We start from the raw sequence: 15,468 nt of genomic DNA, 5'->3' as shown, positions 1-15,468 counted from the left end.
TGTCACTTAAATATCTTAAGAGCCACAAAAAGACAAAAATCCCAAATGCAAGGAGGTTAGGTACCATCTTAAGGGGGAGGCTGCTGATCTTCGGATAGGAATTAGATAATATACAACTTGAGTGATTGAAACATGGGCTGGGACTCCCTTTAGTACAGAAATATGTCCCTTATTCTGAGAAGGATCACCTGGATTTTCTGGAGCTGAGAGAATAACCTTGCTTGGGATGGTTACTTCACTCCACTCAGGTGGCATCACATGCTTGTGTCTTTGTTGTGTCAATGTATCTAAAGTATGTGTAGACCTAATTCATAAATCAAACATATAGAGTTAATATTTTTGTGCATACTTAGCATTTTAAGTATTTTTAAAGTTTCAGAGATTTGGGGCCCAACAATCTTGTAATTTCAGCTTAAAATGTGTAATTAAATAACTGACAAGACTTTTTTAATTTTAAAAGAAAATCTTACTCTTTGTAAATATTATTACCATTAAAAAGAACTTACGGGCTTCCCTGGTGGCGCAGTGGTTGAGAGTCCGCCTGCCGATGCAGGGGACACGGGTTCGTGCCCCAGTCCGGGAAGATCCCACATGCCGCGGAGCGGCTGGGCCCGTGAGCCATGGCTGCTGAGCCTGCACTCCACAACGGGAGAGGCCACAACAGTAAGAGACCCGTGTATGGCAAAAAAATTTAAAAAATAAAAAATAAATAACTTACAATTCATGAATTTATGAAGATTGGTGATTACTGGGAAAATTTTGTTCACTAATCAAACAACCGAAGTACTCACAAAGGAAATCAAACACACACATATATATACACACATATATACGTATTTTGCTATTCTTTTATTTAAGTATAGTTGATGGAAATCAAATATATTGTTAAATGTTTAAGGAGACTTAAGTTGTATAAAAGCCTTAAAATTTATTTAAAGATTTGCTAGATATATAAATAGAATAATATGAATTATAAGTTTATTTAAAGAAGAACTAGGTTTTTACAATTCTAGAATTCACTAATTTTAAATTTGTAACTTTGATACAGCAAATATTGATTTAAAAAACAAAGTTTACCCCACAAAGTAGTTGAAATGTGTACAAAGAGCTACTTTCAAGGATATCCAAAATGTACTTTGAAAAGAAGGAACTTTTCCAGTAAAAGAAGGACTCTGTAGGTGAACAGGAGCCTTCCCTGAGCATTGAAGGTGCAGGTAGAGCTCATTTTATACATTTCTGTCATTCTTTGTATCTTTTACAGCAAGTAAGCATGAGTTTTCTAGTAAGAAAGTGTTTTAACAAGAAAAAAAATCCTTCATCTTCCTTTTCTTCCCAAGGGTGATCGATGACTCATGTTGACTTAAAAAACACACACACTGTAAGAGCTGTGAGTTGAGTATATTCAGCGTCTTGCTGAGGACTGTAGACCAGGAGACAGCCTCTCAGCCCTGAGAAACTGTTCCGAAGCAGTAAGGGAGAAGCCAGCATATATATATGAGATTTTTCCTGGAAAAGACAAACAAAAAAAACATGTAGTTGAACGTCAGATTACTGCTAATCACAAAAAAACAGACATATAAAGTTAATGATTTTAGTGCTTTGCTGTATATAGAAAGATGCAAAAATCTGGGGTCATTGAAATTTTTCCTTAGATATGCATCTTAACTACTTAGGGGCTGGTATCCAAAACCCAGAATGCTTCCTGTTATTCTCCATCCTGAATTCCCCTCAGGTGACCAGGCAACTGCAGTGGTTAATGGATTGATGGTTGTAGAACTGGAATAGCAAGCAACATTTTTTTTTCCTTTACCCTCAGAAGTCTAGCTCTTCGACTGCAATAATGGAGGAGGAGTACAGAGCCCACTGAGGAGCCTGGAACATAAGGGGTGAACAGGGTAATTAAGGAATGATTTGCCGGATACTACTCCAAGAAGAGCTTCGAAGGGCCAGTTGACTTTTGTCCTTGAGAACCAAAAACCATATCTCCTGGAATTAAAAATTCTTCCCCTTAGCCTCCACCACCTATCAACACAACATTATCATTAGCAGAAAGTCACTGCACGCACTCTAGCTGGGCGAACTTATATTGAATTTAATTGACATCCAAGGCAGAGAGAAAAAGCTACGCTTTGCCAGTTTTTTATGTAAAGATTAGCAGTAGTATATATGGACACACATTAGAAGCACATTCACACAGGGGGGTGCTTGCTCAAAAGGTTTTCAACTTTGAGATCGAACATGTTTGGAGCTCATCTATCTAGAACATTCCAACTATTCTGCCTCACAGGAGAGGTGATCAGAAAAAGACTGAAGATAACAAAATTCTTGGCTTTTGATTTACAGAGTAGGCTTCTGAGGTCTCAAGGCAGAGATTTTAGTTTGAGAAAAAAAACTTGAGAAGTATGAAAAGTGGGTTTGAGACTCAAATTGCTAAGGACTCACAGATTTGGGGGATATCTAAAGAATAGATGAAACTGGCCTTTCCCGCCCTCCTGAAATGAAGACTCCCTCCTCCTTCCAGGAAGCTGGCATTGCTATGAAAAGTAGAAGGCCTTGGGATCAGGGCTTGGGACAGATCATACCCGGTGGGAGCCTCTCTGTCCCTAGGTTGCCAATGCCTGGGAGCTAGCATCTTAGCTACGTTCTCCATAGGTTTTGGCTTTGTCCTGGCCACAGGTTGCACCTCTGTGGGTTATCCTGGATGTATGTTATCTGCTAGAATGCCAGTGCTCACTGTATGTGTCTCAGGCTTTGCTCAGTCCTCTGAATCATCCTCATAGCCACAGGAGGTGCGGTGAGGCCCAGACTGAAGTTGGTAGATGACCCAGTCTTGAAGGCAAATTGTGAAAATAATCACCACCCAGGGTCCTTGTTTGCAAGCATTGTGGCTTCACAGATTTAATATCTCTGATAGCTCTAAGGGACTGCTCCAAAGAGGCAAGGGAGGATCCAGGATATACAGGAGTTTTTGCAACTAAAAGCAGGTACTCAAAACATCAAAAGTTACTGCTAACTAAAGAAAACCAGACATCTCAAGTTAGCACTTTTCTATCTATGGGAAGATGCAAGAGTCTGGGCTCATCGAAATTATTCCTTTGATATGCACCTTAACTCTCTAGGACTGGTATCCTGCTTTTCTCCATCCTGAATCTCTTCATGGTGCACATTATGGGGCATCTGCAGTGGTCGATGGCTTGATGGCCCCAACATCCTTTATTTACTGATAAGCCTGGTGACATTCTTCATTCTCTTAATGAAGGGAAACCTCACTAAAATAGAGTTGGGAGGGCAGAAGGGGGAGCTCTCACACAGATACCATTTGAAGTCTATAAGATCCCAACAGGAAGAGAAGTACCTTCCATCTCCTACAGGAATGATACTACTTTATTACCACCAGCAGGAGGAAGAGAGATTTTCTTCTTGCTTGGCATGGCTCAGACAATGAGAGACTGTCACAACTTAACCAATGAAAAGCCACTATACTTTGAACTCCCAGTTTCCTCTAGTGCAGCAGTCCCCAACCCTTCTGGCACCAGGGACCCATTTCGTGGAAGACAATTTTTCCATGGACCGGGTGTGGGGCAGATGGTTTCGGGATGAGTCAAGCACATTACATTTATTGTGCACTTTATTTCTATTATTATTACATTGTAATATATAATGAAGTAATTATACAACTCACCATAATGCAGAATCAGTTGGAGCCCTGAGCTTGTTTTCCTGCAACTATATCTTCCCATTTGGGGGTGATGGGAGACAGGGACACCCGAAGTGTGTTGTTTATGTCCAGTCTACTCCGTAATCTCATTTTGGTTGCTGTCACTGCAGGAAACCCTGTTTCACAAAGATAGGATGTTGCAAATGGAAGCAGGCTTTTCAGTGCTTTTGTGGCAATCTCAGGATATTCCGCTGTGACTTTAATCCAGAATGTATGGAGTATGGAGATTTAAAGTTGTCTCAAACATACTTTTAAGGCCACCATCATTTGCAATCTCAAGCAGTTGATCCTCTTCTAGCACAGACAAAGTCAATTCACCTGGCTTATTCACAAATGGGTCGCAGATCCATTCCTTCCCAGTTCAGGGGTCTTTTGTGGTTGGGAAGTAATGCTCAAACTCTTGTGAAAGCTGAGATAGATGAGCAGTTTTGAAGGTTTCATGGTTTCGTTGGATAGCTGGTCTCCACATATTATACAAAGTGGGCTTGGAGAATGTGAATCACCTGCTGCAATTTAAGTAAGACTCTTGGTATTTTCCTTTAAATGCAGCTTTTTTTTGTTGGCAGCCTGAGAGTCTTCTGCTCTCTCATCATTGGGTCTTTCACCCTTTTCAAAGAAGCTCTTCAGCGACATTTGTTTTTTACTCATTTTGGCTAGGGTGAGCTTGTGGGCTTACCAAGACTATGACTGAGACAAGTGCACAGTGTGGGAAAGAGGCCCGGATGGAAGTGGTAAATAAAATAATGGGTGGGCCACGTGCAGACTAAAATAAGTGTCAAATTCTGACTTAAAGCCTGCCACCAGATGCAGCTTAATTGTCACTTGTCACTCACTGATAGGGTTTTGATATTAGTCTGCAAGCAATTGATTTATTATGGTCTCTGTGCAGTCAAGCCTCTCTGCTAATGATAATCTGTATTTGTAGCCGCTCCTCAGTATTAGCATCACCACCTCAGCTCCACCTCAGATCATCAGGCATTAGAGTCTCATAAGATCCTTCGCATGCGCAGATCACAGTAGGGTTCATGCTCCTATGAGAATCTAATGCTGAGGCTGATCTGACAGGAGGCAGAGATCAGGTGGTAATGTGAGTGATGGGGAGTGGCTGTAAATACAGATGAATGGCTCACTCACCCGCCGCTCACCTCCTGCTGTGAGGCCTTGTTCCTAACAGGACACAGACCGGTACCAGTCTGTGGCCCGGGTTGGGGACCCCTGCTCTAGTGGGCTTTTTGTTTATAATAGCCCCTCCCAACTTTCCCTTCTCAACAAAAAGTTTCCTCTCCTTACTTTGCTGCACTTCTTTGCTGGATTTTGATGTCAAAACTCCACAGGCAACTTCCTCACTTTGACCCAAGCTCTTGATAAATATTCAGCCGATGGAATGTGCTTGGCTCTAGCTGATGCTGGTGACACTGTTGAAGATGCTAACTTTATGGAAACCATGGCAGATGCAGGTATTCTCCATCCGTACACCTGGGTGGAATGGGTGAAAGAAATGGTTGCCAACTGGGATAGCCTAAGAAGTGGTCCTGCCAACACCTTCAATGATAGAGTTTTTGCCAGTGAAATTATAAAAACAGATCAAAACCATGAAAAGATGATGCTTAAAGAAGCTTTGAAAACAGGGTTTTTGAGTTTCAGGCAGCAAAAGATAAGTACCATGAATTGGCCATAGAAGGGATGCACCAAGACCTGTGTTCCGGTTTACTGAAGTTCAGACACTTCTCTTGGCTCCATTCTGTCCTCATTTGTGTGAGCACATCTGGACACTCCTGGGAAAGCCCAACTTAGTTATGAATGCTTCATGGCCTCTGGCAGGTCCTGTGGATGAAAGCTTGATACATTCCTCACAGTATCTCATAGAAGTAGCACATGACCTTAGACTGACTCAAGAACTATATGATACTAGCTAAAGAGAAGAAGACTGACAAGCAGCCCCTTCAGTAGCCTTCACATTGCACCATCTATGTGGCGAAGAACTATCCATCTTGGCAACACATCACCCTGTCAGTTCTGCATAATCACTTTGAGACCAACAGTGGAAAATTGCCTGATAACAAAGTCATGCTAATGAACTAGGCAATTTGCCAGAAATGAAGAAATACATGAAGAAAGTGATGCCATTTGTCACAATGATTAAGGAAAATCTGGAGAAGATGGGACCTCATGTTCTAGATTTGCAATTAGAATTTGAAGTGCTCATGGAGAATAGAGTCTATCTGACCAATTCCCTTGAGCTAGAACACACAGAACTCAAGTGTGCCTCTGAAGCAGATAAAGTCAGGGAAGATTGCTGTTCTGGGAAACCACTTAATGTTTTTAGCACAGAACCTGGTGTATCAGCTTCCCTAGTGAATTCTCAGCCATTCAATGGCCACTTCTCAACCAAAATTGAAATCAGGCGAGGAGATAACCGTGATTCTATAATCTGGCGTTTAATGAAAGTGGACCGAGGAATCAAAGACCTTTCCAAAGTGAAACTGATGAGATTTGACGATCCACTGTTGGGGCCTTGGCAAGTTCCTGTCCTGGGAAAAGAGCATGCTGAGGAGATGCCCATTTCTGAGCATGCTGTTTTCCACATGGACCCCACGAGCAAGAAAATTCATCTCACTGAAAATGGGCTATGGGCAGATATTGGTGATACAATGATATATCTTGTTCATTAAATTCAGGCACATTGGAGATTTATCCTGGTTTCTGGGGATATTACTACTATGACTGTGCCTACAGATGGGCTATGAGAACCTTAGGCTGGACCTAAATGTGGTTTGCTATAGTTGCGTGTCTCGAATTGCAGTTGTTTTCTGCTCCCAGATAAACTTGCTTTGCTGGTATAATAACTGGCTGTTTTATTGTCTGGTGTTAACAAAAACTTTGCAGGAAAAAAATAATACAAACAAAAGAAAAACCCAAATAAAATTCGGTAAATTTTTTGCTACACATATGACAGAAGACTAGTATTCTTCAAGGTGCAAAGAGTTCCTACAAATTAAGGAGAAAAATAAAACAAAAATCCAAATAGAAGAATTGACCATGGACATAGACAATTCACAAGAAATAAATATCAAATGACTGTTTTCTGTTTCATTTTTGAACAGCTTCTTTTGAGATTTAATTCATTTACGGGTAATTCACACCTTTAAAGTGTAAAATTCAATGGTGTTTAGTACATTCCCATAGTTATGGATCCATCATCATAATCAATTTTAGAACATTTTCATTACGCCCAGAAGAAACTCTGCACACCTTAGTCATCACTCTTCAGTCTTCCTAACCCCTCATCCCAGGCAACAACTAATCTAATTTCTGTCTCTACAGATTTGCCTATTTCTGACATTTCAGATATATGGAATCATACAATATGTGGTCCTTCATCGGTTGATGATACTGAACACTTTTCCTGTGCTTATTGGCCATTTGCTTATCTTTTTGGGAGAACTATTCAGATACTTGGTCCATTTTTAATTGGGCTATTTGTTGTTTTATTATTGTGTTGCTAAGTTCTTTGTATGTTTTATACAAGTGCCTTTTCAGATATGTGATTTGCAGATATTTTCTCCCATTCTATGGGTTGTCTTTTCACTTTCTTGATGGTGTTCTTTGAAGCTCAAAAGATTTACTTTTGGGGATCACTAGTTTACCTATTTTGTTGTTGTTGTTGCTTGTGCTTTTGGTGTTAGAATTAGAAACCATTGTCTAATTTAAGGTCACAAAGACTTATACCTATGTTTTCTTCTATGTTTTCTTCTAAGCATTTTATAATTTTTACATCTAGGTCTTTGGTACTTCTGAGTTAATATTTACATGTAGTGTGAGATGGAAGTCCAACTTCTTTTTCTAAAATGTGGATATACATTTGTCTGAGCACCATTTGTTGAAAATACTGGCACCCCTTTGAATTGTCTTGGTACCCTGTTGAAAATCAATTGATTGTAAATGTGATGGCTTATTTCTGGACTGTAAATTCTACTCCATCCATCTATATATCTACTCTTTTTTTTTTCTTTTGCCACACAGTGGCCTGTGGGATCTTAGTTCCCCAACCAGGGATAGAACCCAGGCCCTTAGCAGTGAAACCCCGGAGTCCCAACCACTCAATCACCAGGGAATTCCCTATATATCTATGCTTATGTAAATACCATATTGTCTTAATTACTGTAGCTTTGTAGTAAGTTTTAAAATTGAGAAGTGTGATTCCTCAAACTTTATTCTTCTTTTTCAATATTGTTTTGGCTATTCTGTATTCCTTAAATTTGTACACAAATTTTAGGATCAGCTTATCAAATTCTGCAAAAATGTCGAGATTTTGATAAGGATAGTACTGAATCTGTAGATCAATTTGGAGAGTATTACCATCTATAAATATTGTTTTCCAGTTTGTGAACATGAGATACTTTCAAACTTATCTAGTTCTTTAATTTCTTTCAACACTGGTAATTTTCAGAGTATAATTTTTGTTTTTATTTTGTTAAAATTATTCCTATTTTATTCTTTTGAAATCTATTATAAAAGGAATTGTTTTCTTAATTTCACTTTTGGTTTACCCATTGCTACTGTATAGGAAAAAATTGACTTTTGTATATTGATTTTATATCCTACAACCTTGCTGAACTTGTTTATTACTTCTAATAGTTTTTAGTAGATTTCTGAGGCTCAAATGACTTAAATATATGAAAAGAGACCAACCTGTCATAAAATGAGACAAATGTAAATAAAAACTATCATGGGATATGGTTTTGTTCACCTACTGAACTTGCAAAGATATAAAATGACATTCATATCATTGTATGGGTGTGGTATGTATTAATATTTCTACTAATATTCATACTCTTTATTCAGCAATCCCACTTCTAGGAATATAGCCAAGAGCAGCTATCTTCCAGTTCACATACAGCATCCCTAGGGATGCATAAACAGTATTGAAGTGTTATGTTGTATGTAGGCAGGTCACTGTTTGATTCCATTTACATAACCAGGCAAAACCACTCTGTTGAGAGAACTCAGCATAACTGTATCATCATATCATTTAATCAAAATTTTTCAGGAGACTTCCCTGGTGGTCCAGTGGCTAAGATTCAGCGGTCCTACTGTAGGAGGCCTGGATTCGATCCCTGATCAGGGAACTAGATCCCACATGCCACAACTAAAAGTTCACATGCCACAGCTAAAGATCCTGCATGCCACAACTAAGACCTGGCACAGCCAAATAAATAAATAAATACTTAAAAAAATTTTTTTTTCAGGATGTTTCTTTAAATCATGAGGACTTCCTCCATCTCAACCTAACCATAATCCTCCTCCTCAATAAAATAATAACTCTCCTCTATCATCGAGTAGTTTGCTTGCTGTTTGTTTTATTTTTTTAATATATATTTTTTACTTGGGTTCCTTTTAAATTTTTTTTTTATTTTAGAGTTGCTTTACAATGTTGTGCTCGCTCCTGCTGCACAGCAAAGTGAACCAGTCATATGTATTGCTTGCTGTTTAAAAGTTATTGTTATATTACCCTTTTCATAAGCATTGTATCCAGTTCAAATCCAGCCCCCCCAAGTTATTTCAGTAGCCTTCTACATGGTTGCCTATATTTCATAATTTCTACTCTAAATTTTCTTCTAGATAACAACAGATTGATTTAAAAAAGTCACCCCACGAACCTGACTGAACATCTTCAATTGTCTCCCACTGGATGGTGAAACTCCCTTACATGTGCATAGAATTTAAATTCCCCAATATCCTGGCACTTGAGGCCCTTCACAAACCCTATGTTCTAACAAATGCGCATGATACAGTATTCAGTCAAGTCATGTATTCATTTATAACAAATAGTTGTTGAACACTTACTGTCCTCTAGGAGGTATATTGATAAGGAAAACAGATCTTGCCTCTGGCCTCTGGACTTTATAATGGGGTGGGTGGTGACTAAACAAGTCAGTGATGGATGTAATTACAAAAGAGAATCAGTACTACAAAGAAAAATAAACAAGGATGTCAGTAAAAGAGAATAGAGGGCAATCTACTTGTGCAGGTGGTCAGAAAAGGCTTCTCTGAGGAGGTGACATTTAAAAGCATATATTTGCCTGCTGGGTAGAGAATGACCTGGAGAAAGGTGGGAGTGAGCCAGGGGAGGAAGCTGCTTAGTTGACCAGATGGCTGAACTCTGCTCCTGCTGTTTCTTTCTTGGAGTCATTCATTCAGTAAATATTTCCTTAGCACCATGTGATGTTCCCTTCATGAAGTGTAAACATTCTTGTGCATGTAGACACAGTGTCCCCTCCAGAGGCTAATGCAGTACCTTGTGCTCCGTAGGGTCCATTTGATATCTGTTGAGCCAGGGAGTGGAAAGGCTCTTCTGGCTCTCTTTTTCATTCAGCAGTGCTGTGACAGTGATAGTTTCAATTATTTGAGAGAAGCCTGGAAGAGGAATGGCGCTCTAATTTATGATTTTCCTGAGGTTCCAAGGTAAGCCAAAAATGAGTGTAGAGAAAGAGTACTTTCTGAGAGAATTCCTGAGAAGAAAGTGGTCCTCTTTGGTTCTTCTGGTCCCACTGCTGCCAGACTTCCAAGGAAAGAGGCTTGCGAAATCTGGCTCCTTCCCCCTCTAATAGGAAGCTGCTCAGGTCTACCTGGTCTGAGGCTTCCTGGGAAGCAAGGTGGCCAGACCTCTCCTTTCAGAATGGGAAAGGAAGGGACTCATACCCTCCTGGTTGAGGTTTTTGGAGCCAGGGCGGACTGCCTCCAAATATGCCACAATGGCACATTGATTATTTTGAATTAAAGTTACTTAAGAAATGACCAATGTAAGAGGGACACTCTGACCTTCCCCTCTGTCTCCCTGAAAACAGGAAATAAATCTCCCATGTGAAAGGTACCCTTTTTGTACCAGGAGGCAAAGAGAGATACTTATCACCAGAGACAAGGAAATCAGGCTGAGAAGCCTGTATAAACAAACGCTGTTACTTTTTAAATTTACTACCCCAAGCCCAAATTGTTTAGATTTTTCACTAATTGAGCACCCAAAACGTAAGTTTGTATTGTCAATTCCTCACAAATTTATTTTTTCTTTGTCTAAAAAGTATAAAATCTGCCTGCTTTGGTCACCTCGTAGATCCCATTTCTATGAGGCCTACATGTGCATGAATTAAAATGTTTCTTTTTCTCCTGTTCTTCTGTCTTGTGTTAATTTTGTTATTAGTCCACCCACAGGAACTCAAGAGGAGTAAAGGGGGAAATTTCCCCCTCTCCAACAGGGTGAGGACACTAGAGAGGGCATGGGGGTGGGGGTGGGGGTGGGGGGTGGGGAGGGTGGGGAGGCAGAGGGGGAGGGGAGGGGGTCAGAAGCCAGGGTGTTGGATCTAGGTCTGTGTGTGGCTCCTGCAGAGTCTGCGGTAGCACCTCTGGCAAACCTGTTTTTTTCCCCTAACTGGTTACTTCCCCTCGAAGAAAAACTTCTGCATTGAGGCCATGAAACAAACTTGGGGAAGCTGGCTACAAACCACAACTAGTCTTCTGTAGTCTTTAATGAACCACATCTCTCACCAGGCTCTAGTCCAGGCAGTACAGATACAGCAGAAAATAGAAAAAAAGGTGTGCTCTCTGGAAGTTCAGAAGACACAATGTGACAGAGGGTGCTAAGAGGCTTGGAGAAACCATCCTCACTCATTCCAGCCTCCTGTAGCCCTGAGTGGGGTAAATACCTGGAGAGGTGCCAGGCAGCGCTGACCCTGCCTTTCCCTGAGCATTCCTTACCTCTTCCTTCTTTTTTGGCCCCACTGCTGGCCATCCAGGTAGGTTCTGGTCACCTCTGCCCTGGATGACAGCCCTAGACCTCATGCTTCTCCCTGTAGAACATGTGCATCAATGTGGCTCTCGTCAGAGATCTGACCCCAGAGCCAGCGGAGAGGAGTGGCTTCTGTCCTAGTGAGGCCACCATCTTCTCAGGATTCACATAGGGCTGCCTAACCAGCATAGCCATAATCCATAGCCACAAGTGCGAGTAGGAGAACCAGCATAAGCTACAATCATAATGAGGGTCATCATGTTAAACTTGTAAGCCCTGAGTGCTCCCAGTTCAATGACCTTTGTCTCCACTTCCCCGGGGACAGCAGGCTATAGCATCCAATTGGGAGTTGACCCAGGCAAACACTGGGGAGAGATCATCCTTACTTACAAGGTGACTGGTGGCCTATAAGGCTCACTCACCTAGAGGTTAAGTTAATACAAAGAATCATCCCTATTGCATGGGGTACATACTGAAGACTGAATACTTTTTGCTGTGTTGAATAACTGAATAATCCTGTAATAAATATAACTAATTTAAAAAGGCTCCTGAGGATCAGTTTCCTATGATCCATCAATGTCAGTGGGGTGAATATACCAAGGTTCACTGTGGGTTCATCTCTGGGGCAGAAATTCCCTTCTCCCCAAGTAGGATCCCTGGGATCCAGCATTAAAATAGACATAGGTCTTGTATAAGTTGAAACTTTTAACACGCCTGTTTATATTTGCCAGCAATATAGCTCCTGCAGGATGAAAAATACATGCAGGCCCTTCTGACGTAATCTCCAGAAGTACAGTGTGGTTGAAAAACTGTAAAGAAATTAAGTTTCTGGAAATGCTTAGTTAGCAAGTTGGAAGAGAATAGAGGCTGCCTGGGAAGTTGAAGCAATTTGGCTTATTTAGCATTCCAAAAATTCACAAAATACTTCGTATTCCACTTTTCTAACTTGCTATTTTGAAAAATTTCAGTTTTCCAGAAAAGTTGAAAAAATTGCAGAATTAAAACATATATACCCATCACTTAGATTTACCAATTGTTAACCTTCTGCTACGTTTGCTTTATCTGTATATAAAATACATGTTTCTGAGCTATTGGAAAGAACATTGTAGCCACCACAACTTTTAAAATAGTTCATCACACAACTCCGAAGAACAAAGACATTCTCAAACATAGCCATTATCACAGTGAAACATTTAACAGACTAAATAATACTCTCTTTAATATATTTTCCATCAAGTTCTCCAATTATCTCCCAAATCTCTTTCATAGCTTCTTTCCTTCAACTTGGTGTAGGATCAATGGTCATGCAATGGATTTGGTTGTGGTCTCTTATGTTTGAACTTATTCCTAGCTTTCCAGTGCTTTTCTTGATGTTGATTTTTTGAAGAGTCTGGTGGAGCTGTTTTGCAAAAGGTCTCTCACACTGGATTTGTCTGATTTCTTCCCCTGTGACTAGCTTCGTTTTAAACCTTTTTGGCAGATATACATGGGTGACGTAAAACCTCATTTTTGACATTCAGCACGCTAGCAAGTAAGGTTTCTGAGGGCCATGGAGATATTTTTAGCAGAAAGACTAGTAGTTGCCTTCTCTGGAGTGTGGCCCTTTCTGACATAGGGCTGGCTGACCTCCCTGGCCTGTGCATTCTTTTTTGTTTTAGAAAATATCTTTTTTTTTAACTAAAAAAATTTTATTTTTATTTTTGGCTGCGTTGGGTCTTCGTTGCTGTGCAGCTTTCTCTAGTTGCAGTGAGCAGGGTCTGCTCTTCGTTGTGGTGCATGGGCTTCCCATTACGGTGACTTCTCTTGTTGCGGAGCACCAGCTCTAGGTGCGTGGGCTTCAGTAGTTGTGGCTCGCGGGCTCTAGAGTGCAGGCTCATTCGTTGTGGCACACGGGCTTTGTTGTTCCGCAGCATGTGGGATCTTCCCAGACCAGGGCTCGAACCCATGTCCCCTGCATTGGCAGGCGGATTCTTAACCACTGCGCCACCAGGGAGGCCCTGGCCTGTGCATTCTTGATAGCTCCCAGTGATCATCACTAGAGGCCAACTTTAAAACAGGGGTTCTCCGGTGTTGGAGGGGATAGGACAACATATTTGGCTTTGTCTGGAGACATTTTTGGTTTTCATGTTGGAGAAGGGAGTGTGCTACTGGCACCTAGAGGGTAAAGGCCAGGGATGCTGCCAAACATCTCCCTTAAAAAAGAGTTATCTGACCCCAAATGTCAACAGTAGCGAGGTGGAGAAATCCAGGGGATGCCACTGAAATATTCCAACTAACTGACTCCTTGGCACCTGCCTCCTTCCAGTTCTCCTTGTTTCTGAAATGCTCCACTAATGTATGCATCATAAACATTAAACACAAAGGAAAGTAACAATTTCTCAACACTTCCTAACTGGTAAGTATGGCGCCACACTTTTGTATATCTGTAACTAAATTGGCCCTCTACTTGGCCTGTGAACTTGTAGCTCTTGCCAAGTGTGTCATCTGAGATGAGCACTTTAATTGTTCCAACAGGCACGTATCAATCTTACTTGGAAGAAAAAGGTGCCAGTAAAATCCCAAAGAGCATTGCTAACTGACAATTGTCCTGCAGGTTAGAGTATACACAGTGCTTTCCAATAATACATCTGTCATTTGACCTGACAACATTCGGGGAGGCGGTTTATTACGAAGTGACTGCACTTTTGCACTCGAGGAACCACGTCCGCCCAGCGACTCGCTGGAGGACACCGGTCTGGTGGGCGGAGAGGGCTGGGCGGGAGTCGGGTGATGAGGATGTGGGGAGAGGAGAGTCCCAGGCCAGGGCTTGGAGGGGGCAGAACTCCAGGCTGGGGTAGGGGTTCAGACCCGGGGTTCAGCCTCCAGGTACGGCACTCCGCAGGAGTCAAAACTGTTCTGGACGCTTCCTTCCTCTCCCCGTCCTCCTGCAAACAATTAACCTGACACTCAAAGGGCATCTTGGCTTAAACATAACTCAAACAAGTTCACGAGTAACCGTGGGAATGCCTGGCTCCTGACTTCCGCGGAGAGCCGAGCGAGTTCTCCAGTTTGTGGTGGGGGCGGCGCACGGGGAGGGAGTGCAGGGTCAAGAGCTGCAGAGCTCACCTTCCCCTGCCAGGTAGGGCAGGTGAGTGGGCGAGGCCCGGGTCCGTGCCGCGGTGGCGCAGTGCGGCGGAGGGGTCCGCGCGGTGAGTCGGAAGGCACTGGACGCTGTCTCTGCGGCCACGGCTCAGCCAGTGGAGGGCCTTGTCACTGTATCCGGTTTTATCCAAACGGGCGGCGTGCGCGACGCAGGTCGACTTGCTGCTTAAATTCAAGGACGAGGAGGGACAGTCATTCGGTGAAAGCCCTCCCACCGCGCGAAAACGAAACTTCCAAGGATGCCAGACTTCCGTTGCGACCGCGCCGCCCCTCTCCCGGGCCTCCGGGCCCTGAACGCCGCCTCTTCCAGCGCGCAGCGGGGGCGCAGCCTGGCCCCCCAGCCAGGCCCCGCCCCCAGGTGAGAGCCGCGCCCGGCTCCTCCCCGCCGCCAGGCCCCACCCGGCGCCAGGCCCTGCTCCGCTCTGTTCGGCGGCCAGGTGAGTTGTGCCAGACCAAGGCCTGCTCTGCCACCAGGCCCCGCCCCACCTCCAGGCCCTCCCTCACTCAGTCCCGCCCCACCACCAGGTGAGCAGTCTCAAGCCAAGTCCGCCGGGCCCCGCCCTCCGCCCTCTAGGCCCCGCCCACCGACTGCAGCGCCTGCGTAGTACGGCCCGTCGGGCCGGGGCCGGGCCGCTCGGCCGGTGCAGTCGGCGGGCGCAGTGCGCGTGCGCCGTGCGGCCGGGGGCGGGCGGCGGCGGCCGCGGAGCGGGGGCGGGGCGGCGCCGTCTGGCTCGGTTGGGCCGGGGCGGGAGTGCGGCGCGGGACGGCAGGGCCCGCGGGCTGCCGACGGCGGCCTAGGTGGCCGGCAGGTGAGGTCCGTGCGCCG

General features: G+C 43.3%; 1 protein-coding gene and 1 pseudogene across 1 annotated transcript in view; both read left to right on the top strand.

Moving 5' to 3' along the window:
- Positions 1 to 5,102: 5,102 nt before the first annotated feature.
- Positions 5,103 to 6,390, top strand: LOC136124613 (leucine--tRNA ligase, cytoplasmic-like; annotated as a pseudogene).
- A 9,022-nt stretch (positions 6,391 to 15,412) lies between these two features.
- Positions 15,413 to 15,468, top strand: part of SPIN1 (spindlin 1) — a 65,155-nt gene continuing 65,099 nt past the window's right edge. Inside the window, exon 1 of the mRNA XM_065878813.1 lies at positions 15,413 to 15,451. The gene's annotated coding sequence lies outside the window, so the exon portion shown is untranslated. The remainder of the gene's footprint in view (positions 15,452 to 15,468) is intronic.

Source organism: Phocoena phocoena, chromosome 6, assembly GCF_963924675.1.
Source record: "Phocoena phocoena chromosome 6, mPhoPho1.1, whole genome shotgun sequence".
NCBI classification, from domain to species: Eukaryota; Metazoa; Chordata; class Mammalia; order Artiodactyla; family Phocoenidae; genus Phocoena; species Phocoena phocoena.
This window is presented reverse-complemented; position numbering and strand designations above follow the sequence as displayed.